The 26,942-nt window shown below is 35.6% G+C and overlaps 1 pseudogene; it reads left to right on the forward strand.

The window, feature by feature from the left end:
* Positions 1–26,942, forward strand: LOC130054523 (putative nuclease HARBI1; annotated as a pseudogene).

Here is a 26,942-nt window from a genome sequence, read left to right on the forward strand (position 1 = left end):
ATGTCGTTAGACTACGAAGTAGCGCTGCAAATTGCAAACGATAAATGCATTTCCAAATCCGCGCCCGCCCCTCTACTGAGAAAAAGGCCGAATTGGACTGAGATAGAAAAGGAAATCCTTGCCGAGGAGGTACAGAATAGAGAAGACATTCTATTTGGTGAATTCAAAGGCGGTTTTGGCGGAAAAATGGCGAAGGAAAATGCCTGGGCCGAGGTGGCCGCAGCCGTGAATGGGTAAGTTGTGTTTTTAAAATACTGTTTACCCGTGTCGCATGATTTTTAGATTAAAAATAGCACAACAAAAATGGCGACAGGATACGATAGCATGGGGATCATAAAAACGGATAAGTTGATTTATATATTGATAATCAAATTATTTTTGTTTATATGCGATCCAATGGTCTCTGAGGCTCTTCTCGTACAATCTCAGGGTCAATACACGTGTACAAATTGCTATGTAGATTGTAAAGAGCCCCAAGTGTCACTATACTGAGCAGACTTAGTAATATTTTTACATTCTATGAATGATGATTATCATACGTATTATGGTCTCTTAGCACAACAAGTTTATTAAAACGTTGTAAAAACATTGTGAGAATGTTATGAAAACATTTTCTAAAACGTTACTTTAACGTGATTTGCGTGGTTTTGTAAACGTTAGAGTCTAGCATAACATTTTTTGAGAACATTGTACTGCAATGTACTGAAAACATTTCCAAGAAACGTTTTGAGAACATTTAGAAGAAACGTTTTGAAAACATTTATAGAAACATTTTGAGAGCATTTAAAATTCAATTTTACAAGATTATATACGACATTCTTCAAATAATTCTAACAAATGTTTTCATACCTTTTCACCAATGTTTTATATAAACTATGAATATGTTTAAAAACCTGAACCGTAATAAAATAAATTAACCACAGTCTTCTTTACAAATAAAATTTGAATTTTTGAAAAATCAGTCCATGTTATTCCAAATCTGATGGAAATTGTAAAAGATATCTCCATCGTCAACTTCCCATATTTGTGTAGCAATATTCCATTATCACCTGCATATGGTGTTTATATATCTCAACTGATTCGATATGCAAGAGCTTGTTCTGGGTATAGTCAGTTTCTAAATCGAGGTAAGCTACTGACAAACAAGTTGATGGTACAGGGATTTCAACAGTCTCGATTGAAGTCAGCATTTCGCAAATTCTATGGTCGTTATAACGATCTAGTTCGTCAATACAACCTCGCATTGGGTCAAATGCTGTCTGACGTGTTTCATACCGATTGTTAAGCCGTTCTTGGCACAATGATTTGACTGCGGATAACTCCGTTTACCTGGTCGGGATGTGGGGTTCGCGGCGGGTGTGACCGGTCAACAGGGGATGCTTACTCCTCCTAGGCACCTGATCCCACCTCTGGTGTGTCCAGGGGTCCGTGTTTGCCCAACTATCTATTTTGTATTGCTTGTAGGAGTTATGAGATTGATCACTGTTCGTTATCTTCACCTTACACATTATTTATTGATCACAAAACATCTTGTCACACAATCATGTTACACATTGTCATTAAAACTTTTTAAAGGTTTCACAGTTAATGGTCAAGTACTCAGAACTTGTAATTTAAGGACCTGTAAATTACAAACATCTAGTGTGAGTAAAATGTTAAGAATTAGCACTCTTTTATACATCATTTAATTTTTGAAACGAAAACAAATCCTGTTATGAATATCTAAGCTAAATTCTAATACTATGCAACAGTATCAATGCCCTAAACAGTGCATATACTGTTGAAAGGCTAAATTACATAATATAATTTTTGTATCAACAATAAATGATATGACTAATTTTGACCTATCCTAGAGTCATAACCTTGGGGTTGCAAGATTCACTATTTTAGCTCACCTGAGCTGAAAGCTCAAGTGAGCTTTTTTGATCGCCTCTGCCGTCGTCTGTCTGTCCATCTGTAAACTTTTCACATTTTCAACTTCTTCTCCAGAACCACTGCGCCAATTTCAAACAAACTTGGCCAAAACCATCTTTGGGTGAAGGGCTTTCAAGTGTGTTCAAATGAAGGGCAATGCTCCCTTCAAAGGGGAGATGATCACAAAAATGCAGAAATATGATGGGGTCATTTAAAAATCTTCTTGAACCACTGAGCCAGAGGGGCTGAAATTTACATGAAAGCTTCCTGACATAGTCCAGATTCAAGTTTGTAAAAATTCAGGCCCCAGGCGGTAGGTTGGCACAATAGGCATCAAAGTTTTATATGCTAATATATAGAGAAAATCTTTAAATATGGGCCAAAGTGACTCAGGTGAGCGATGTGGCCCTTGAGCTTCTTGTTTTAATGCATCCTTTTCTGCTATTCCTAAATATGCATTTAGATTTTATACACCATCAGAAAATTAAAAAAGTCCTTCACATACTTTTGATACCAGCTTACTTTAAAACCAAACTCTTGTTAACCTTAAAATATTTCAAAAGTCTAAGATGTATTTGAATAATCAATTATATGTTTCAAAATATTGAATCCAAGGGCAATGACTCTGTTCCCATTAAATTATTTGTCAAGTCCATTTTGTTAATGATGAGTTTTTTTCCTGAATATTATCAGTGAATTACAACTCTGAAGTTCGGTCTATTGTCGGATAGCCCAAGACATGTAATTGCAGACGAACACAAGTTACGAATTTCCTCTGCCATAGTTACTCAATGTTCTAGGATAATGTTCTTGGACAAATTACAAAGGAGTGGTTTGCGAATAATAATTTTACCATGGATTATGAGGCCTCCGACCCCAATAAAGTTGGGGGAATCGTGGTGGATATCCAAGATTTTTTGCGACACCGGATCAATTGGCTGAGGAGGCGGACCGCCTCCGGTTTTGACACGGTGAGTCTTCTGGAGGTGTTTCTCCACTTTTGCCTTCGAGCAGGCCTTTCTATATTTTTCCTTTACCTGGTGTATCGAACGCACTACCCCCGATCCCCTGGAATTGACAGCGTCCGTGATATGTCGCCACACATCAGCTTTTTAAGCATTAAACAGTGCGACATTTAACTCCGGACACGACAAAAGTCCGGAGTTTCGCCAACCCTTTTATTAAGGATACAAATAAACCCTTTACAAAAAAAGATGGGATTTTATGTCCACAAGACATGCACCAACATTTACACTTGTAACTATTGTAGTTTTTAAGATATTTCACCTGAAATCAAAAAATCCCATGGGATTTTGGAGGGATTTTTAATCCCACTTGGGGGATTTTCACTCCCACCAAAAATCCCATGGGAGAAAAAATATAATTTCTCCCATAGGATTTTAACTCCCGTATTTAAATTTAAAATGGGATACAATGTCCCATAGGAGGAAATGTCCCATAATGAACATGAAATGGCAGTGAATATCCTATTTGAGCATGAATGGGAATAAATATCCCAAATAAAACACAGGATGGGGACTTTTATCCCATGAATACAGTAATAAAGCAGAAAATTGTATCTTAAAGAGTGTTGTTTGTCATGATTCTTAAGAATGTACTTGCAAGCTAAGGAATGACATTAACTTTATATCTAGTAATTACACTCCTAAACTATGTAGACCTATACATGTGTTAATGGATAAATGTCTAAACAACATGAGAAATTAAATTATATTAGAGCTCTGCATTACTAAACTCTTTCCCATGCAATTTTAAATGTATACATATAACCCTATCACAAAAATATCAGAATAAAATTGAACGGTATTAAATTATGCAGTTAGAACACTAACTTATTTACATGCAGCTGTTCATATTCACTATTGACAACCCTTTACAGGTCGTCAGGTGTGAATATTCACAGGAACCGGTATTTTTGTCTGTAATAATAATAGTACGCCTTATGGTACCATCCCCAATGAAAAAAATAACCCAAAAGGAATGGCACCATTTCTTACTCAAAACTTCGCTTCAAAATAATTCGAAAATTCTGCTTTTATCGTCACCCACCCCAATTGTCATTCTGATTCAGTAATCCCAGTGCTTTTATTAGGGGTGTGTGGTATATACCCCTACTCTTATCATTATGTACAGGCTAAATTATCGGTTCCTCTGATATGTTGTGGAATTTTGGAATAGCCTAGCTTACAGTTACAATTTGTTTTCAATATATTAAAATTAGTGTTAATTAAGTGCTTACGGTGAAATCTGCTACTGCTAGATGATGCTAAGTTGTTTCGTGAACCGAATCAGACATCTCCAACAAGATTCTCGAAGATTTAACAACACAAGAATCATTTTACAAAATGCATGCTTCGGTCCATCATTCTCCCTCTGACAATCACATTCATTCTGAAGTCAAAGTACTTTCTCCTATACCTTAAGCGTCAAAAAGACTTTGACAGGTAAATACGAATAAACGGTTAACAGACATCTCGACCTTAAGAAAGTTCAGTCCTGGATGTTCTAGTCCAAAAAGAAGTATGACCCAATCTTATGCATTAATTTATTAAATTTCCGGTTGAGCAACACCCAAATCCTCTAGAGACATTGTTTACAGTTATATGACATTACCTAAATGTGTGACACAATATTAATCCACACCTGCTCAAAGGGGCATAAGCACCGAGCATAGACCTAAATTTTGCAGCCCTTCACTGGCAATGGTGACGTCTCCATACAAGTGAAAAATTCTCAAGCAGGACGTTTACGTTTTTGTTTTTTCTTTTGAAAATTTTGTTTTCATTTTTTTTTTAATGTTAAACATGAAAAGTATGACTAAATCTGTGTTGACAGCCAAAATTTTAACCTTCTGGATGCAGGAATAAAAGCAATATTTTAGCCTTCATTCTGCGTTATGTAAACAAAGACTGGAGTCTTTTTATGTTTACATTTAAGGTGGCTCACTACACCGGGAAATAGTTTCTCAAATCAGTACAAATTGATTTAATATTTTAAAAAAGATCCAGAAGATATACAATAAGTGTGTATTTCAACACATGAACAAAAGACTGGTGGATTTGAGCTCAAGATCTGTAGTTCACCAGCCCAATGCTCTCTCTCTCTCTCTCTCTCTCTCTCTCTCTCTCTCTGTCCGTCTGTCTCTTGTCCAATGCTTTATTAATTAACCACTTAGCTACCGTGTTATAGACGAATAAATCGATCGATACAAATACTTTCCCAAAACATTTAAATCGCCATCTTGTAACATAGTGTCATAAAGCTTTAGTGTAGTGAGTACCTTAACAAACCAGTGAAATGTTTAATTTTGTAATTGAATTTTCAAAGCATCTTTACTTTTGCACATGCAATTTTACAAAGATTATTCAATAAAGGGTAAAAAAAACAACACTTAAAAATACTTGTTTTTGATCCACTGTAGATTTTAGGAAAATATTAGATTCCTGGGTCAGAGAAATCTAGACATCATTAAATGATAATGAAGTATTGTAAAAAAAAAATTCAAGACTCTCCAATATTGTTTGCAACTAGGAGAAATGGTCACAAGCTATTTTACACCCGCATCCCTCTTGGATCGAACCACTATAACTTTTAGGATAACAATAAATCCTCTCCCAACAATGTGCACATCTGCAAATGGCAATGAAGCATTGTACAAAGTTTCAAGTTTATCAGATAATCCATACAGGAGGAGAAGCATTTTAATGCACAATTTAAGACTTTGTGACAGACAGACTTACAGATATGGACAGAAAGTACAAAAACCATATAATTATATGAAATGAATTTGCATGTAAAAAGTACATGAAGTGCACAATTATGATTTAAATGTAATTATCATTTTTATTAGGAATTTTGATGTCTCCTCTTTTTGCAAACAATATACACATCTATATATGAAGATGAGATATATAATGAGGATATAAAACACTTCTAACAAAAATGTAAACAAATATGTGCAATGCGAGTTTGAAAATATGTATGTCTTAAAAAGTGATTGACTAGATATCAGGAAGCAAGCAAGCTCACTCCATGTTACTGTGCTACAACTAACTGAAATTCACTACATTATCCAAAATCCACCCCAAAAGAACCAAAACCTACCAACACTAAATACCAATATATATCCATGTGAGGTCAAGGTTTCAGGAGTGAAACAATGTGTTTTTTAAACTTTAAATCTCATTATGTTTTACTTTTGTAGGATATTCATAATGTTGAAATTGATTTAAAGCAATCAATTTTCAATTGGAGATACAAGGTACATGTATGCACATAAATGTACCACCCTGAATCTCATATCATACATGTACCTTATTTTATAGCTGGCAAAATTATGAAATGAAATTTAATGTCACCACAGAATTTATAATTTCCGTTTCTTTCTCTCAATTCACATGGAGACCTCCTTTTTTAGAGTCTTATTTTCTTTTACTTGAATGTTCTAAATTGAAATCTAAGGAATAATAATCTTGGAAGAAAAATCTACATGAAAATATTTTCTACTTTGAGAAACAAAATGACAAACATAACTGTTTTAAATGTAAGTCAGAAATAGAAAAATAATTCAATTTATTGCACTTACATATGTAATTGAAAGAAAATTCCTTTGAGTACATGATTTTAGAATGAAAATAAGATTGATTAATATTCAAAAAAGTATTTCAATTTCTTCAAAACTTCAATCTTCAGATGATTTTCCATCCATTGACACCCCAAATGTATGATCACACACATTCAGCAGGAACATCTGTTCCTCAAATCTCCTTCACATAACACTTGACTACTTTTGAAATGCAATTTAAGTCTTTTTAGAAATTAACAAAGATGAGTGTACAGATTCACACCCTAGCTGTTGATGATTGCTAAAACTGATCACTACTCAAAACTCTGAAACAAATCTTTCTGGATTTTTTTGTATTTCACACACACACGCACACATACACGTACATGCATACACACATCAAAAATATCAACAAGACACTGACCTTACCAGTCACCTGAGTTATTTAGTTAAAAGTATTACTAACCTCAATATGAATGAAATCTATATAATACAGTAACTTTTCTTGCTCTAGGCATGCATTTATATGCTAAATTCTAATATTCAGTAGAAGTATAATATAAGGTGTAATTCATTCCCCCAAAATCATCTATACTGATGAAACATTTTACAATTATAAACTTGATATACACTTTTAACACTATTTGGATCTGACCTTGAATCAGAACCCTGGAGTTGCAAGTGTCACAATTTTTGTACATCTCTTTCTGTTTTTCTTGACAATGCATCCATCATTTATAATATTCTAGTGTCAACAAAATTAAAGAAGGATTCTTTTAAATCATAAAGACATGTAATTACTATGACCATTTTGGTTCCATCTATTTTAAAGCTAGTATCAAAACCTTTAGATTCTAACATGTATATATAAACTGCGTTTTTAATTATCAAATACCAAAAAAAAAAAAAAAAAAAACCCACCCAAAAACCAACCAACTTTTAGCTATTGATCTTAATCATAGTGTTTTATTTTGATAATTTAATTTACAGATACATGTATAAGTTGTCATAATGTCATTTAATTCTATTTTATTGTTGCATTTCCTCTTCTTGCCCTTGTAAAACACCTTAGAGTAATAAACTGTTTTATATAAGGCTGCATGTATATAAATTTTATTATTATTATCACTGATCGAGGTCATGAAATTTACAATTACCTGTTCTACCTAAAAGCATCAATAGCATTAAGGAAGATGTTATCTAAATTTAAATGTTTTACACATAAACACTATATATCAAGTTTGGTTCCTCCTGGAGTCAGAATTTCTACCCTAGGAATCATGATATTTACAAGCTTGATGTTTTGTTTACTGTCACAACAGAAGCTGACCACTAGCAATAGGTCACATGAGAGAATCAATTGACCTAAAAATCTATCAATTAACATGATTGAAATGTTTTAATCTTTATATCCATGATAAGATATTCTTTATATATTTTATATTGAATTCAATTTGGTACTTTGACCTCTTTATTTTCAAAATAATTGGAATTATGTCTATATACATACATGTGAGAGTTGGCCTCCATGTGTCCAATGAAGAAATTATGAATAATGGAATCACAAATTAATGATTGTCTAATGCTTACAGGGATGGATCCAGGAATTTTTGAGAGAGGGGAATTTTACCATTAATTTTGGTTATCAAGGGAGGGGGTCCACCCTCAAAATGTGTTATTTTTACTTTATTTTAGCAAAATTTCCTGAACCAGCACCCCTTCTGGATCCACCACTGGGTTATCATTTACTCCTTCATTCTTGATTACAAACCTAAGGACACTAAATTGTAATTTCACATTTTTTTTTTAATTTGACAATATTTCATTATCACACAACAGCAAAATTATGAAAGCATATACATGTACGTACAATAATAGCAAATTGATTGTTCTGACATATCATTTGATATACATATATATTCATAAGAAAATTTGAACTATCATGCATATTACAGATTATCAGTCATCAAGATTTTTGTTGTGGTTTTTTTTTTTTTTTTTGGTTCAAAGTAATTTCACATTTTGAATCTTGCTTATTAATTGATATGTTGATATGGAATCAAATGACATGCATGCACGCAGAAGCTATGTGAAAAATGTCAGATCTTGTGTAGCAATTTGTAAACCCAATGATTACAAAGCCTATTAGTATTCTATATCAGTAAAAGAAAATCCTATTTTAATTCATATTTTGCAATAGATATGATAAAAGGAATAAGCATTTAATAATAATTATCAAAATCTATAGTTTAAAATTGAAAAACAATCTCATAAAAAATATAACATATATTTTACACATGCATTTTTGTAAACTTTACAAAAGGAACAGATTTCCCCCCTGAATTTATATAAAAATCAGTATTATGTCCTGTGACATTTTGTTATTATGCTTTAATAAACTTCTAATATTGACTTTGTCCTTGCATGGTCACTTTGTCCATTTTTATTTTTATATCTGTACCCAGGTTTTGTCTTGTGACTTTTACCCCCAACTAATCCCTCTGTGTATAATACACATGGGATGTTCTTTACAGCTCAGCAAGCCCCTGGCTTTGTTTCTCATTGTTCCTTATCTACAATTACTGGGTGAATGACTTTGTGAGGTTGTAATTTGCCATCTAATACTTTTATAAGCATTTCATATCATGATCAACATGTCATGCTATTTCAGTCAATATTATAAATAATTCATTTGACACATAATATGTAATATTGTAGGCTTATATGGTAATATTTGGAAAATAATGGCAAAGCAATTCTCAGCATGAACATTGAAAATTATGTTGCAATATACATGTACATCACCCAATACAAAGGCAAAAGATACATTTTAATTTTTACGTTTAAATTCATATGAAATATTGTGAAATTCATAATCATGTGAATGCATAGCTGCAGAACTGTAGCTCTCTGAGAAAATATTAATTGGTACAAATCTGTCCCAATATTTTCTCAGAGAGCTACAATTCTGCAGCTAGTGAATGTGGTTAACTTATACTACCATTAAGATATGTAATCTCTTTCTAATATTTGTTTAATTTGTACCTTTTTCATATTGTACAACAAAGTATAATTTAATGCACATTAATCCTCGAATTATAATAATTTTTTTAAATTATTTTTTTTTAGGCTTAATTTTTTTTTATTTATTTGTACAAATAGAAATTAAGTGCATCATAATATATACTTTTAAAGGTAAGATGTACAATTGATATATAATCACTCATACCAACCATTCATACCACTCAAACATTTCAAAACTATGGATTATAAATTTTGATTAGTGCAAAATTTGTTAATTTCTATAAGGTCATCTCAAATCTTTTAAAATCATTTTAGTGACTTTTTGGGGGAAAACACCTGAAACACTTTTAAAGCCAATTTAAATGGTCCAGGTCAAGCATATTTTGCTTTTAGGCCAAATCTTTGTAAGATCATTTGTGCACTTTGACAATTATTTCTAAATATGCGGGCTAGTATAATGAAGAAGTATGGATGTTTCAATTTTCATTAACATTTAATACCAAAACCATATCTCCTTTTCTTGACCAAAAAAGGGGGAAGAGATCTCTGCGCATCTCAGCTGTCTCCTGCGTGCTACCTGGTTTAAAGAGCAAGTACAGAGCAAACTGTGGACCCTACAGTTTCCAACATGCACCAGCCAGTAGCATTCCCTAGGAGGTGGATGTGAGCACAGGCACCAGAACGGTGGATATATATAGCGTGTTAGATCTTATGTACCCCCCCCCCCTTCCAATGAATGAAAGATATATACATAAGTCACATATTAAATGAATTGAATGTCAAAATCTTGTTAGAGTATCAGTGACGTGTTGAACAACCTCACTGTTGTATTTAGGACCCAGGTGATCTCTGGCGGGTGTGAGCGATTGCCCCTGGAATATTTCGCCCATATGCGTTGGTACTCCAGAAGAGTAGAGGAAGCCTCTCTCTCTCTCTCTCTCTCTCTCTCTCTCTCGTAGAGTAAAATAAAAAAAATTCGCATATGAATATCAAGATTTCTCACATATAAATCAAAATTTCCGTCCGCATATAGATATCAAGATTTCTCACATATAAATCAAAATTTCCGTCCGCATATAGATATCAAGATTTCTCACATATAAATCAAAATTTCCGTCCGCATATAGATATCAAGATTATCGAATACAAATCAAGATTTCCGCATATGAATAACAATATCATTAGATCAAAAGTTCAACATCTGACAAGAAAATCTAAAGTCACACGGTTTTCACGAGACCACCCCTTCAAAACTAAATATGATATATATTGAAACTAACCGATTCGCAAGTAAAACATACGAGTATAAATAACACTCTGTATACCTTTTCTACTGTTTATTCAGAAATGAAAGTGAACATTAAAACGTTAAAATGTAATATTATTTGGAAGTTTTTATCTCTCACTTCAACTCACCGTGGTTATTATTATTATTCATTTATAAAGCGCAAAACTACATATACTTTCTATGCGCTGGTTGTTGTTTTTTTTTCCACTAGAGCGTGATCGATGTAGATCGATGACAGAAACGTACGGGAGTTTTTAACCACCCCCCCCCTTCCGTGTTTGGCATTAATAAAAAGTATTAAAGAGAGCAATGATTATTAAACATAGAGACTTGAACAAGTCTATATATATCCTAGAAAAAACCAAAACTGATTTTTTTTTTTACTGTGTTCAAATTTTTCAGAGGTCATATTCATAAGAATTGCAAGCCTTATTTCATGGGATGGTTACCTGTAAAATGCGAAACGAAATCGAAAGGAAACGAAATCTACCGAAGCAAAACGAAACCTACCGAAACGGGTACCCTTATTTCATACGACATGCCTGCTGTTGTAGGCACGGTGAAATAAATACAGTACGTATACTTTGGAGTATTTCTAAGAATTCATAATTTTTATGAATGTACACTATACACGTACAAAGATTTATTTTCAATTTTTAAACATTAAATCATGCATGTGCTTTAGTTATGATATTACAGCTTGGAGATAATGAATTTGTTTAAAATGTGACGTTGCTTTCGTGATTATATTTTGCCACAATTTATGACGTTATAAGTGTAACGTAAAGTGACACCAGTACCGTGCGCTTAGTGAGTCGATTTTTTACGAAAAATCCTACTTATATTGACCATCGTTAAAGTCTTTTGGTAAGCATATTGTATTTACAATAAAAATATTTGTTTGTTTTATGAATATCGTAATATTAATGAGCGCATATCTATTTCCTTAAACTATTATAACAAATGAAATCCGGAAACAGGGGGGGGGGGGGGTTTATATATATACCAGGGCGATTTTTCCGCCAAAGGGGAGACTCTATACTGATTTTGTACATAGGGGGAAATTATATCCTGGGGCGCAATTCCGGGCCCGTTTTTCCGGGGGGGGGGGGTCTATGATACAACACCGGATCCCCACGGGATGAAACATATCTGATATACATATTACATGTAAAAGCCCTACATTAACTGGATACTGGATATTGGACTACAAGGGCTTTGCAATTGAGGACTAACCAAATCACGGTTAGGGTGGTTCGGGAGGGGTTGTCCCCCTCCCTTACGGGAGAAAATATTGAAGCATTACAGGTAATGATCAATTGCAAGCACATTAAATTCTTATCTTTGAAATGATGGGGGGGGGGGGGGTTCCATCTCCACACCCCTTAATTCTGCAAGTGAGACTGTTAGTTAACTCTATGATAAAATTTAGAAGATATAAAACAGAAAGAATTTTGATACAAGTAAAAAGTTTCATATATTTTTGGAAAATTATCTAGATGTGCAATATTTAGGATTAAGCTCAATAAAAATCCGAAGTACGTAACATTTGATAAGGGTAATTTTCGCATGGGGCGCCTCTATGCCGGCTTGATTAGATCGCGTCGTATACGTACATTTAATGACAGAGTGAAATTTTAGTGTTTTTATTGAAGAAAATATGTGGTTGTCATAGACAAAAAACTCCGCACTTTTATCGTGTCCAGTGTTAAATGTCGCACTTTTAAAGGTATTTTGTTGATTAGGAATATGCATTGATTGATCACTATTTTACGATCAAGTGTTGCATCTATATATTTTGGAAAATGAACTATACGTGATGGCTGGTCGAGGGGTTGGGGAAAGGGTGGGTGCTTTGATCAGTCCGCTACTAAAGTTTTCCTAGTAATGAAGACAGTATTAGTTCTTCATTGTAAAATCTATTTCCAATATCAACCGTAACTATTTCAACTCCAGTAAAGCTTCCACCAAAAAATTACAACAAACAACAAATCATCGATACATAAATGTTCGAGATTATGTCTCTAGGTAGTGTCAAAAATAACAACGAAATCTTTCTTTGGAAGCGGAAGACCATAATGATAACAGAGATAACAATGAGGTCTTCAGTTGGAAGCGGAGGACCTGAATTACAGTAAACAAAAAACCCATTTATACTAGACTAGATAGGTTAGGGTCAATGGCTTATGATCTCGTGTCTGACGAAGCGTAACGTGTAGAATATAATAGGGTAGATTGTTAATTGGGAATACAAAATGACTGACTAGTGGGACCACTATTTTTTTTTTTATTTAAGTAGTGTCAAGAACAACGAAATCTTCCGTTGGAAACGGAAGACCTTAATGATATCTTATTCAGGTTTCCATTTGGGAGCAGAAGACCTTAACTACAAGACTTGTTCGGTTAGGGTCAATGTGTTATGTTGTCGTGTCCGACGAAGCGTAACGACTAGGATTTAAAAGGATAGTTTGTTAATTGGGAATACACAATGACTGACCAGTTGGGGCACTATATTTTTTTTTATATCCGAACTAAACATCGTGTGATTATTTCCTGTACATATATGAAGTATTCAAATTGTACATTGTATAGAATATCAGGGACTAAGTAGAGTGATTGAACAGTATTTTCCGTTCAAGTGCCATTTCTATCTGGTCAAAACGAGCCTTTTGTCAATTTTGGACCATAAATTCTGCAGGAGGAGGGGTGGCTTCTGCTCCTCCGCCGCTAAAGTTTTGGTTTTTTTTAAATTTCAAAATATTCATAAATAAACACCGCACGATTATCTATTCTAAATATTCAAATTATTCAAAATGTTAACGTTGTCTATTTCAACTTTCAATATAGTTAGGAAGCTAAGTGAATAACGCTGAATTTTACCGCAGATATCCATTGACTTCATTTACCTGATTATTATAGATCAACACAATTATATTTATATGTGTACTTTTAAAAAGTGGCGGATCCAGGGGGTTAAATTGCAATATGAATACTTTACTTTTGAAGAAAGAAAAAATAGAAAACCCAAACAGATAGAAACTCCAAATAAACAATGAAACATACTAGTAAAGATCACAGGAATTTATCACGTACAAAATCAGTATCTAGGTAGTATTAGTGGGTTAGTGTCTGACGAAGCGTAACGGCCAGAACTCAATGGTGAAGTTCGTTAATTGGAATTACACAATGACTGACCAGTGCTTTACGTTCAAGGGTAAAAATGGGCCACTTGTCAATTCTAGAAATTGAACTGTGCGAGGGAGAGGGGGATGTTCGCTCTCGGTCATCCACCACTAAAGTTAATAAACATCATATGATGAATTCCTTAACATGTATATATGTAAAGTATTCAAAATGTTAACATTAAATTTACTTGTATTTTAACTTCCAATAATGTTACAATGATAGATGAGTACCGCTGTTATAGGCATCACCAAAATTATCTAGCTAGTGGCGGATCCAGAGGGGTAAGAAGTAGGCATAAAATCGTGATAACAGTACTTTGCTTTTGGAATAATGATAAATAAACCCTGACAAGACAACCCTGATATATATATATAAATGTCCGTGATCATAGAAATGTATCACATAAAAAATCGATGACTAAGTGGAATAACAATTAATTGTCAATGATAACAGGTTTTCATTGCGAAGTAGACCTTAATTACAATAAACAAGTACACCCACAAGATGTTGTCGTGTCTGACGAACCGTAACGAGTAGGATTTAAAAGGGTAGTTTGTTAATTGGGAATACACAATGACTGACCAGTGTCCCCACTACATTTTTTTTAAATTTCCGAACTAAACATCGTGTGACTGTTTATACCATACAAATATGAAATATTCAAATTGTACATTGTAGAATACCAGGGACTAAGTAGAGTTACAATGGGAGTAGTTTTTTTAATTGGAAGTACACAATGACTGACCAATATTTTCCGTTTGAAAGTGCCATTTCTATCTGGTCAAAACGAGCCTTTTGTCAATTTTGGACCATAAATCCTGCAGGAAGAGGGATGGCTTCCGCTCCTCCGCCTCTAAAGTTGTTTTTCTAATTTCAAAATATTAAAAAATAATCCTCGTATGATTATGTATCCTAGATATTTAAAGTATTCGAAATGTTAACGTTGTTTATTTCAACTTTCAATATAGTTAGGAAGCTAATATTAAGTGAATAACGCTAAATATTACCGCAGATATCCATTGACTTCATTTACCTAATTAGTAGATCAACACAATACGTCTACCTAATAACTGGCGGTTCCAGGGGGTTAAACTGCAATATCAATACTTTGCTCTTGAAGAAGAAGAAGAAGAAGGGGGAAAAACCAAACAAATAAAAACTCCAAATAAGCAATGAAACACACGAGTAAAGATCATTAGGAATTTATCACGTACAAAATCAACTCACGACTAGTGTCAGTGGCTGTATTCAATGATGAAGTTTGTTAATTAGAAATACACAATGACTGACCAGTGTTTTACGTTCAAGGGTAATGTCTATCTGGTCAAAATGGGCCGCTTGTCAATATTAGAAATTGAATTGTGCGAAGTAGGGGTGGAGTGTCGTTCTCGGTTATCTACCACTAAAGTTAATAAACATAACATCATATGATGAAGGCATGCCTTTATATATATATATATATATATATATATATATATATATATATATATATATATATATATAAAGTATTCAAAATGTTTACATTAGATTATATCTACATTTATTTTAACTTTCAATAAGTTAGAATGATAGGTGAGTACATGTACCGCTGTTATAGGCATCACCAGAATTAATTTAGCTAGTGGCGTATCCAGGGGGGTATTATAAGAAGTAGGTATAAAATCGTTGTAACGGTACATGTACTTTGCTTTTTGAACACTGATAAATAAATCAGATAATCCTGATATATAAATGTCCGAAATCATAGAAATGTATCACAATATAAAATCGTTGACTAAGTAGTGTCAATGGATTGATTTAAGGTTTCATGTCCAACGAAGCGTAACGATTATGATTTACGAGGGTAGATTGTTAATTAATTGGGAGTACACAATGACTGAACAGTGCTTTACATTCAATAGTCGTGTATATCTGGTCATTAAGTGGCTGGGGAAATAATTAGTACTATGCGTGAGGGATGGGAATGGGACGGGGGATCCGCCCATTCGCCACTGAAGTTATTATTTGAAAAATAAACATCGTATAGTTAAATTCTTTTGCGTATACAAGGTATTCAAAATATTAACGTCATCTATTTTATCATCCAATGAAATTAAAATGATAAGTGAAGACTGTTGTATCCACACAACTTGTGTAACTAATTAGTGGCGGATCTCGGGGTTAATACATTTGTAAGTAGACCTAAAAATTTGCGATAACATTGCTTTGCTTTATGAGTAAAAAAAAGTCTACAATATTAATAAAACATTGATACACAAATGTCGAAAATCATATAAGTTTATCACTATAAAATCGCTCGAGATGTTTAGAACACTTAGAGCCGAACTTCCCTAGAGTCGAGACGTCTGTTAACCGTTTATTCGGACACGCCTGTCAAAGTCTTTTCGACGCTTAATGTAAAGGTAGCAATCGGAGAAAGTACTTTGACTTGAGAATGAATACGACTGTAGAAGGGAGGGAAAGATGGACCGAAGCATGCATTTTGTAAAACGATTCTTGTGTTGTTAAATAATCGAGAATCTTATTTGAGATGTCTGATTCGGTTCACTAAACAACTTAGCATCACCTAGCAGAGTTCATGTTTCACCGTAAGCACTTAACACTAATTTTAGAATATGTAAACAAGTTGTAAGCTAGGCCTATTCCGTAATTCAACAACATATCACAGGAACTGGTAATTTAATCTGTAGTAATAATACTGCTACCCTTTATAAAACCACAAGGATGGTGGGTGACGATAATTTTAAGAACTATTTTGAAACGAAGTTTTGAGTGAAGTATCAGCCCTTGTAGGTCCCCCCCCCCCCCAATAGCAGCTGATTAGGGGATGGTACGGTATATGGTATATACCCACACTATTATTAATACAGACAAAATTACCGGTTCCTGTGAACATATTTTAGTACCTGACGACATATGAAGGGTTGTGAATAGTGAATGTGAGCAACTGCATGTGAATGCACGGGCAATGGAAGTTGATGTAAATAGATACATGTAGTATGTGCATGTATATATATTTATACATGCACATACTATATATTTACATTAACTTACAGTGCCCGTGTGTGAATGAGTATTTCATAGTGTTCTTGTCTGCTTGTTGCAATAATATAGTCCCGTCCAATTTTATATGGATATTTTTGTGCAAGGGTTATATGTATACAATTAAAATTGCATGGGGAAAAGTTTAGTAATGCAGAGCTCTAATATCTTTTATTATCTCTCATGTTTTTTAGACATTTATTCACAAACACATAGGCCTACACATAAGAGTTTATAATTACTATATATATTTAAAAATTAATGCCATACCTTGGCTTTTAAGTACATTTTAAGAATCATGACAAACAACACTTTTTAAGATACAATTTTCTGTTTTATTGTTATATTCATGGAATAAAAATCCCATCCTGTGTTTTATTTGGGATATCTATTCCCATTCATGCTCAAATAGGATATTTACTGCCATTTCATGTTCATTATGGGACATTTCCTCCTATGGGACATTGTATCCCATATTAAGTTTAAATATGGGAGTTAAAATCCTATGGGAGAAATTATATTTTTTCTCCCATAGGATTTTTTGTGGGAGTGAAAATCCCCCAAGTGGGATTAAAAATCCCTCCAAAATCCCATGGGATTTTTTGATTTCAGGTGAAATATCTTAAAAACTACAATAGGTGCAAGTGTAAATGTTGGTGCATGTCTTGTGAACATAAAATCCCATCTTTTTTTGTGAAGGGTTTATTTGTATCCTTAATAAAAGGGTTGGCGAAACTCCGGACTTTTGTCGTGTCCAGAGTTAAATGTCGCACTGTTATTAGTAACCTGGTTTGTTTGTTCAGACTTGAGCAAACTTAAATGTTCTTCAACTAGTTCCACTAGAAATAGTCTCCTCTGGTGAGAAATTTTCACTTCGTTTCTTGTTATACCCCCCGCATCAAGTTGTAGGGGGGGGGGGTGTATACTGGAATCGGGTTGTCCGTCTGTCTGTCCGTCCCTCTGTAGACGCAATGGTTTCCGGTCTCTAAAGCATTATCCTTTCCACTTACCGTCACCATATCATATATATGGACTACCCATGGGATGAAGATGTTCCCTATCAATTTTGGGGTCAAAAGGTCAAAGGTCAAGCGCACTGGACATCGAAGTAGCAATATGGTTTCCGGGCTCTAAAGCATTATCCTTTCCACCTACCGTCACCATATCGTATATGTGGACTACCCATGGGATGAAGATGTTCCCTATCGATTTTAGGGTCAAAAGGTCAAGCGCACTGGACATCGAAGTAGCAATATGGTTTCCGGGCTCTAAAGCGTTATTCTTTCCACCTACCGTCACCATATCATATATATGGACTACCCATGGGATGAAGATGTTCCCTATCGATTTTGGGGTCAAAAGGTCAAAGGTCAAGCGCACTGGACATCGAAGAAGCAATATGGTTTCCGGGCTCTAAAGCGTTATCCTTTCCACCTACCGTCACCATATCATACATATGGACTACCCATGGGATGAAAATGTTCCCTATCGATTTTGGGGTCAAAGGGTCAAAGGTCAAGTGCACTGGACATCGAAGTAGCAATATGGTTTCCGGGCTCTAAAGCGTTATCCTTTCCACCTACAGTCACCATATCATACATATGGACTACCCATGGGATGAAGATGTTCCCTATCGATTTTGGGGTCAAAAGGTCAAAGGTCACGTGCACTGGAAATCGAAGTAGCAATATGGTTCGGTTTGTCATGCCATTTGTTTTTTACACTCAGAAAAGAGGTAGTTTATACCTATTACCAACACCCTTTGGGAGATTGGGGTAAGCGGGGGGTATTCTTAGTCAGCATTGCTCACAGTACCTCTTGTTTGTGTTGGTAGCCATTATTGTTTATATATTCAGACAACAGATGTTGCATTGTGGGATACTAACCACTGGTTAAAGTACTAAACCATTGGTTAGTAAGTCCTAGGGCTAAACTCACTTTGAGCAACAGAATTTTGACCAGTGTTTAGATACCCAGTGGATAGTAAATTTAACCACTGGTTAGCTTAACCACTGGTTAAGCTTAACCAAGGTTTTGAGCAACTGGGTCCAGATGGTCATCTTTATTTGACTCCAGAGTCAAAAATGCGTAACAAGCTGGCAGAAGATGTGTTGGATACAGAGATGCTGCACCTGATGGAATGTTTCCAAGCCCACCTAGGTGCAACTCATGGACAGTATTTTAAATGCATCAATCAGCCTTTTGAGACACACCAGCATTCTTGATTTATAAGGTGAAATTAATAAAATGACGCAAATTTTAAGGGTTTTTTTTTTTTTTTTGTGGAAAAAATTAAGTTCTCCCAATAAAGTGATTCAAGAAATCAAAAGATCAGGTCATTTATTTCCCCGATTATCGCTTCTTTTATCGTTTAGTACATTTGTCGAAACAAGAGACAACGATTTACCTTCAATTTGAAAATGCCGACTGCTCCCCCTTAAATCCGCCACTGACATCAAATTCACAAAAAAACATTGACCATGATTGACACGCCGACGCGTTGAATACAACTGGCCGAATTATCAGCTTGTTCACAACTACATAATCAGTGGACCATCTCTAGTAACATATACAGGAACTTCACATATACAATATCTGTAGAGATTTTTATGAAACTCTGCTATGGACCTAACAAAAGTTTTTGCAGACATAATTATTCTATGGTTTTACCTTCTGTCACTGATCTGTGGAGAACCAGGATATAATAGGTCCTCGGTGCCCCTTGCGTGTTTACCTGATCAATATATAGGGCTAACGGCGGGTGTGAGCGGTCGACAGGGAATGCTTACATCTACTAGGCACCTGATCCCACATTTGATATGTCCTGGGGTCCGTATTTGCCTATCTCTTTATTTTGTTTTCCTAATAAAAGTTATAAGATTGACCACTCTTCGTTATCTTCACCTTTCATTTGATATACTTGTCAAAAACTGAAATTGTTATAAATAAAATTTCCTACCCCAAAACATAAAACAATAGAAACCAGCGTTCTTCTTGTTTTAAACCATAACTACTGCTAGTTTTCGTAAGACTTGGAGAGACGACCGGTTGCTGTAGCTGAGTGATAGTGCGTTCGCTTTATGACTGCAAGGTCGTAAGTTCGAGCCCCGCTCGTGCCATGGCCATATCAACCTAAGACGTTAAAATAGGTAGTGATTGCTCTTTCGCCAAACGCTAAGCATTTAGAAGTGAGAATCACGGGTCTTTTGGATGTCACCTTAAAAAGTCCCGTGTCGCGACAGGTGTTGGCACGTTAAAGAACCCTCACTAATACTGCCCTGGGCGCTAAGCATAGGTTTAAATTACTGGTACTTCACCTACAGCTGGTGTTGTCTCAATATGAGTAAACATTTCTTGACGAGACGTTTTTAAAAAAATCAATCGTGAGTGGCGACAAAATTGGGCGGACCTTCGGATGAAACGACCAAAACCATGTTTCAGTGCCACAACAGGTGTGGCACGATAAACATCCCTCCCTGTGCAAAGGTTGTAATTAGTGCCGAAGATAGGCCTAAATTTGCTGCCTTTCACCGGCAATGCGACGTCTCCAAACGAGTGAGATTCACGAGGAACGTTGAACAAAATATAATCAATCAATTTTTACAGATATATATTGATTGTACCTTATTTAACGTTCCTCTCGTGATTTATGAATTCATAAGGAGACGTCAGCAATACCAATGAAGAGTTTCAAATTTAGGCCAATGCTCGGCGCTTACGGCCATTGAGAGTTTTTTTGTGTCAGACCTACTATGACACAGGGCATCTGTTTTGAAGGTCATCTCCATGGACCTGTTGCATTCACACCCGATGCCGAGCGTTTGGCGAAGGAACTGTCACTACTTAAGGACTTGGGTCTGTCGCAGCCGGGATTCGAACCTCGACCTTCCCGTTGCGGGGCGACTGTAGGTGTAACACGATAAAGATCCCTCCCTGCTCAAAGGCCATAAGCGCCGAGCATGGACCTAAATTTAGCATCCCTTCACCGGCAATTGTGACTTCTTCGTATTGTAACAGGGTTTCTCCCAAGAAGAATGAGTAACGAAACGCCTGTAGGGTTCAGATCTCAATATATATTTATTCGGACACAGTGATTGGACTTGACAATATATCTCTTAAGATAGCTCTGAAATATGATAAAACAACGATATAATACTAACTTAACAATCAAAGCCTAGTATGCTAAACGATATTTAATCCTAATGATTTCCATCAAGATACGTTTATCATTTAAAGGGAGATAACTCTAAAGATACATCATTTTGCAAAATAGTATTTCTCCCGTGAATATTCATATAAAGTAATTAACGAAATAAAACAATATTGGCATACCCTTCTATGGGAAGAAGCTTCCCTCAGTAAATTTACAGCTCGGAGAATATTATCAGGTTCAAGGATTGACTCTATAATTCAATAAAGTACCATGTATGTACAATGTGAAATCACTTTCATAAATTAAACTAAAGATGTAATTGCGCATGATGAACAAAGTCATCAAATACTTTTGATAAGCATCAAATCTATGTAAACTGATTTATATCACCTTACAATATAGTAATATATATAACTGAAATCTTTAATCGATATAATGAATAATTTTGACTCATTCATTCATTCCTTCAGTCATTTATTAAAAGTCATTCATTCCTTCAGTCATTTATTAAAAGTGCAAATGGGAAGTTTATATTGCAAATATACAGAATAGACTTTTAATTAACTAGTAGCAATAGGAATTAGGATGAATATATATGTTACTCACCAGAAATCAAGGATTTTGTAGTCTGTTGTCAGTATTAAACTCTTTATCAAAATCACGTCTATTCAAATGTCTACCTAGCTTCTGAATACTATCAATACTGCTCAAAACTGGCGGTAAAACTATAGAACCAAGAAAACCAACAAAATGCAACTTGACAATCACTGACCAATAAAAACCCTTCATACAGAATGACCACACTCAGATCCATGACCAAAGCCCCCAAGGTATATAAATTGTAAGTGTACCTTTGTGTAGTGGTGTAAATAAAGGGGTGGATCTAAATATGTATGAATATAAAAACATATATTTGTCAGCAATGGATTGTCAAAACTTAATACTATTACAATATGAGTGAAAAATAGGTGTGGCGCGCGTGAAAAAAAAAACAACATACAATAATCAATCAATCAGAACCTTTATCCCCGGATCATAGAATTTACAATTTTCTACATAAATATGCATTTGGTCTTTGATAAAGATACGTGGATGTAGCGAAGATTTTTGAAAATGTCCAGCTCCTAAGGCCCAAGGAATTCTAAGATTTACAGATTAGTTCCCTTTGTCCCAAAGATGCTGCACAATAAATTTGTAAAGAATTGGAATGGTCGTTATCAAGAACTTAAAAATGTTCAATTGTTCACGGACGACAATCAATTGCAATTGTTGAAATAGAGGCCCCGGCAGTCTGCGAAATTAGCGGTAGTCCGAACGCCCGCGGCCAGTGATTTTCCTGTCGGACTTGTAAAATCCCCTTGGCAACAAGTCCGACTGGCTTGTAAAAAAAAAATTACCCGTCGGAGTTTTAATTTGACAATCGGAAGTAAATAAATATTATGCGCATGCTCAAGTCATTGAATTAGAATAACTCGACCCAAACAAAGTTGTTCGTCCCATTAATTACGCATCTTCACTATGTCTGTTCCGGATTTGTCTTGAAAATTATTCAGATTTCGCATGCGTATAATTATACCCCCCGCAACAAGTTGTGTGTGTGTGTGGGGGGGGGGGGGGGGGATATACTGGAATCGGGTTGTCCGTCCGTCTGTAGACACAATGGTTTCCGGGCTCTAAAGCATTATCCTTTCCACCTACCGTCACCATATCATATATATGGACTACCCATGGGATGAAGATGTTCCCTATCGATTTTGGGGTCAAAAGGTCAAAGGTCAAGCGCACTGGACATCGAAGTAGCAATATGGTTTCCGGGCTCTAAAGCGTTAATATCCTTTCCACCTACCGTCACCATATCATACATATGGACTACCCATGGGATGAAGATGTTCCCTATCGATTTTGGGGTCAAAAGGTCAAAGGTCAAGCGCACTGGACATCGAAGTAGCAATATGGTTTCCGGGCTCTAAAGCGTTATCTTTTCCACCTACAGTCACCATATCATACATATGGACTACCCATGGGATGAAGATGTTCCCTATCGATTTTGGGGTCAAAAGGTCAAAGGTCACGTGCACTGGACATCGAAGTAGCAATATGGTGTGGTTTGCCATGCCATTTGTTTTTTACACTCAGAAAAGAGGTAGTTTATACCTATTACCAACACCCTTTGAGATATTGGGGTAAGCGGGGGGGTATTCTTAGTCAGCATTGCTCACAGTACCTCTTGTTTACTTTCATTTTTGGGGCAAGTGAAATTGAGTTCGGGCATGTGGATTTCCTGAAAATGGTTGCCCGAATGGCTTGTGGTTTGCAAATCTTAATATCATTGACTGCAGAGGGCTGTTTTTACATAGTCGGTGTTGAGTGGCATTGACCATTCAAAAACTAACCCTGGGTGACTTTTCCCACAAGTCATTTACACAATGATTAAAGAAATGGTAGAAATATTGATACGGATTTTACGACAAGAAATATTGTTGATTGCTGGATTGAATATTGTTTATCGTCCCTCTCGAGAATCTTTCACTCAAATGGAGACGTCACCACTGCCGGTGAAGGGCTGCAAAATTCAGGCCTATGCTCGGCGCTTATGACCTTTGAGCAGGGAGGAATCTGTATCGTGCCACACCTGATGTGACACGACACCTCGGTATTTGCGGTGTCATCGGAAGGACCGTCCCATTATGTCGCCTCTTACGACATGCAAGGGGTACTGAGGACCTATTCAAGCCCGCATCCCCACGGAATGAAATACGTTTACCTGACCAGGATATAGGGCTCACGGCGGGTGTGACCGCTCAACAGGGGATGCTTACTCCTCCTAAGCACCTGATCCCACCTCTGGTGTGTCCAGGAGTCCGTGTTTGCCCAACTATTTATTTTGTATTGCTTATAGGAGTTATGAGATTGATCACTGTTCGTTATCTTCACCTTGCATATTGTTGAATTGATTAGTTTTCATAGATAAGGTATAAGCGTATAATTATGTTCTGAGTGACCTTAGTTTTAAAGGTCATCTCCGAGGACTCGTGACATTCACACCTGATGCCGAGCGTTTGGCGATGGAGCGGTCACTATCTGTATTAACGACTTAGGTCTGTCGCGACCGGGACTCGAACCCTGGCCTTCCGCATGCGGGGCGAACGCTCTAACCTCTCGGCCACCGCTGCGGTACCTGTCTCGAGGAATATTATCATTTTTTTTTTAATGAAAGGTTGAGACTTGAGATCGGACGGACAGAGATGACAGTGACTATATGCTCCAACAAAAAATTCGCATTAATTGATTGATTCACGGGACAAGAATTGTTCACTCATATCGTGACATCACCAGCTGTAGGTGAAGTGCCACAAATATAGACGCCGTAGCAGTGTAGGTTCTGTAGCGTGCCAACGTCAACCTCGGCAAGGGACCTTCTGGTTAAAACATTATAACATTAATACCATTATAGACGATATTTAAATGTGTTACACATGAGCTTAATTGCGAATATTTGTCAGTTCTTTCCCCTATTTCAAACATAGGAGGCGCAAGACTCATTTACGTCCTTGTTGACTTAAATTCTGGTGTACATAAGATTTATGAGAGAGTGTAAGGTTTTTGTTGTGCAAACAGGGAGCGGAGGTAGAATTCCCGAGAAAAGAAGCTTTTAAAAAACCAATTGGTTGTGACATCGACAACGATCGTTTTGGGCTACTTCGATTGGGAAACCCGTGTTAACTCAGGTTAATTTAAATGCACGTCATAGACATGCGTAAACGAATTTTGAATCGAACGAGTTAACGTAATACTCGAGAGTTGAATCGAAGGTAAATAAATATGGCGACGCCGGGTATGGCAGCAGCCTTTTTTGTGTGTTAGATTTGTTTTTAGAGGAGGATATCGAAGATTTTTTTTACTACTAATGATTTCATCAGTGCTTACATTACTTATTTACTTTCTATGCCACGAAAACACATCCCCCGCATTCAAGACTTCGCTCAGGATACTGTGCCGAGATATTCCACATAGGATTTTAAATCTCATTTTCGGTTGAATAAGGCAACATTTGAAGTTATCCTACAAATTATTGCCCCTTGTCTAACGGCAGTCCACGAAGGCGACAAGGAGGAAATATCTCCAGAAAAACAGCTTCTGTTTTTTATTTGGTATATGGCCAATCACGAATCTATGCGGGAGACTGCCAATATTTTCGATGTGTCCCTCTCGACTGTCCACAAGACAATTATCAGAGTTACAAGAACTTTGAACGAGGTGTTTGTTAATGTGAGTCATTATATAATTGATTTTGATTAATAGCTATGTTAATGTAAATACAACCACTTTTGTCTTTAATCTTTGCTGTTCCAAGTTATGAACTCAGAATGTAGTCGCCTCTCTCATACAGATGATACAGTGGCCAGATCAAGCAACACAGAACACAATTGCACAGTCATTTCAGATCGCTAGTGGTTTTCCTGGGATCATTGGGGTGCTTGATGGGACTCATATCAGACTAGCTGCAGCACTAGGAGAAGATTAAGATTACATAAACCGGAAGGGTTATACTTCACTGCGATTACAGGTTTGTTCATGTAAAAAGAATAAAGCTTGTTTATTTATGAAAATATAAGGGTACATCATTCAATGTAGTTGACCATACTTATGTTCCTGGATTTATTCTTTATTTTAATTACATTATTATTAATATTTTTATTTGCTATTATATTTTACTTTTAAAACAACATTTTGTTCATTAAGTTGGTGTAACTTTAATTTTCACAATGATTTCATGTAAATACAATTATACTACCATTCCCACCAGATTGAAATTTATAAGAATAGATGTTATTGATACAGATTGTTTTTAAAAGTTCACCCCATTTAGATGCTAAGTGATTACAATGCATTATACAGACACAATGCTGAAATAAAATGGTTACAATTAAACTGAATGTTGTTATATATATGCATGTAGTATTACATATCTCAAGTTACAATTAACAACCACTTAAAGGATTCTACATAATTGGCGAAAATTTCAATAACGTTTGATATAATTAAAAATATATAGTCAGTTGTTGAAAAATTGTTGTTTTGACGTATAAGATATATTGCGAATTTCTTTTTCGGGAACATACTAACGACCAACAACTGTACGTTTGATGTTACAATTGCAGATTGTGGTGGATAATAATCTAATGATAATATGTGCCCACGTTGGATGGCCTGGATGTGCACATGATGCAAGGGTTCTACGAAATAGTACTCTCTTTACGAAAGGTGAAAATGGACAGTTGATGCCACCAGATCTTCATATAATTGCAGACTCTGCCTACCCCCTGAGACCGTGTCTGATAACACCGTTTAGAGACAATGGAAACCTTAGAAATCTTCAAAAACGTTTCAATTCAGTTTTATCATCTTGCAGGCAGACAGTTGAACGAGCTATCGGTCATCTGAAAGGAAGATTTAGAAGATTGAGGGAAATATGCTTCCATGACCCTGAAGTTATATGCGCTTTCATTATTGCAGGATGTATTTTGTACAATCTGTGTATTACACATGATGAAGACATAGAGGAATTTGTTGATGTCCAACAAAACCATCACCCCAACCGTTTCAACAACATATATCCTAATGCTCAAGGTGGTGTGCAAAAACGCCAACAGGTTATGAACAACAGCTTATGAACATGCTTCCTTAAAGCAAAATGATCATATTCACTTTCACTATCTGTGACACTTTATCTGACTCTCGATTTTTTT

This window comes from Ostrea edulis, chromosome 5 (assembly GCF_947568905.1).
Source record: "Ostrea edulis chromosome 5, xbOstEdul1.1, whole genome shotgun sequence".
Classification (NCBI taxonomy): Eukaryota; Metazoa; Mollusca; class Bivalvia; order Ostreida; family Ostreidae; genus Ostrea; species Ostrea edulis.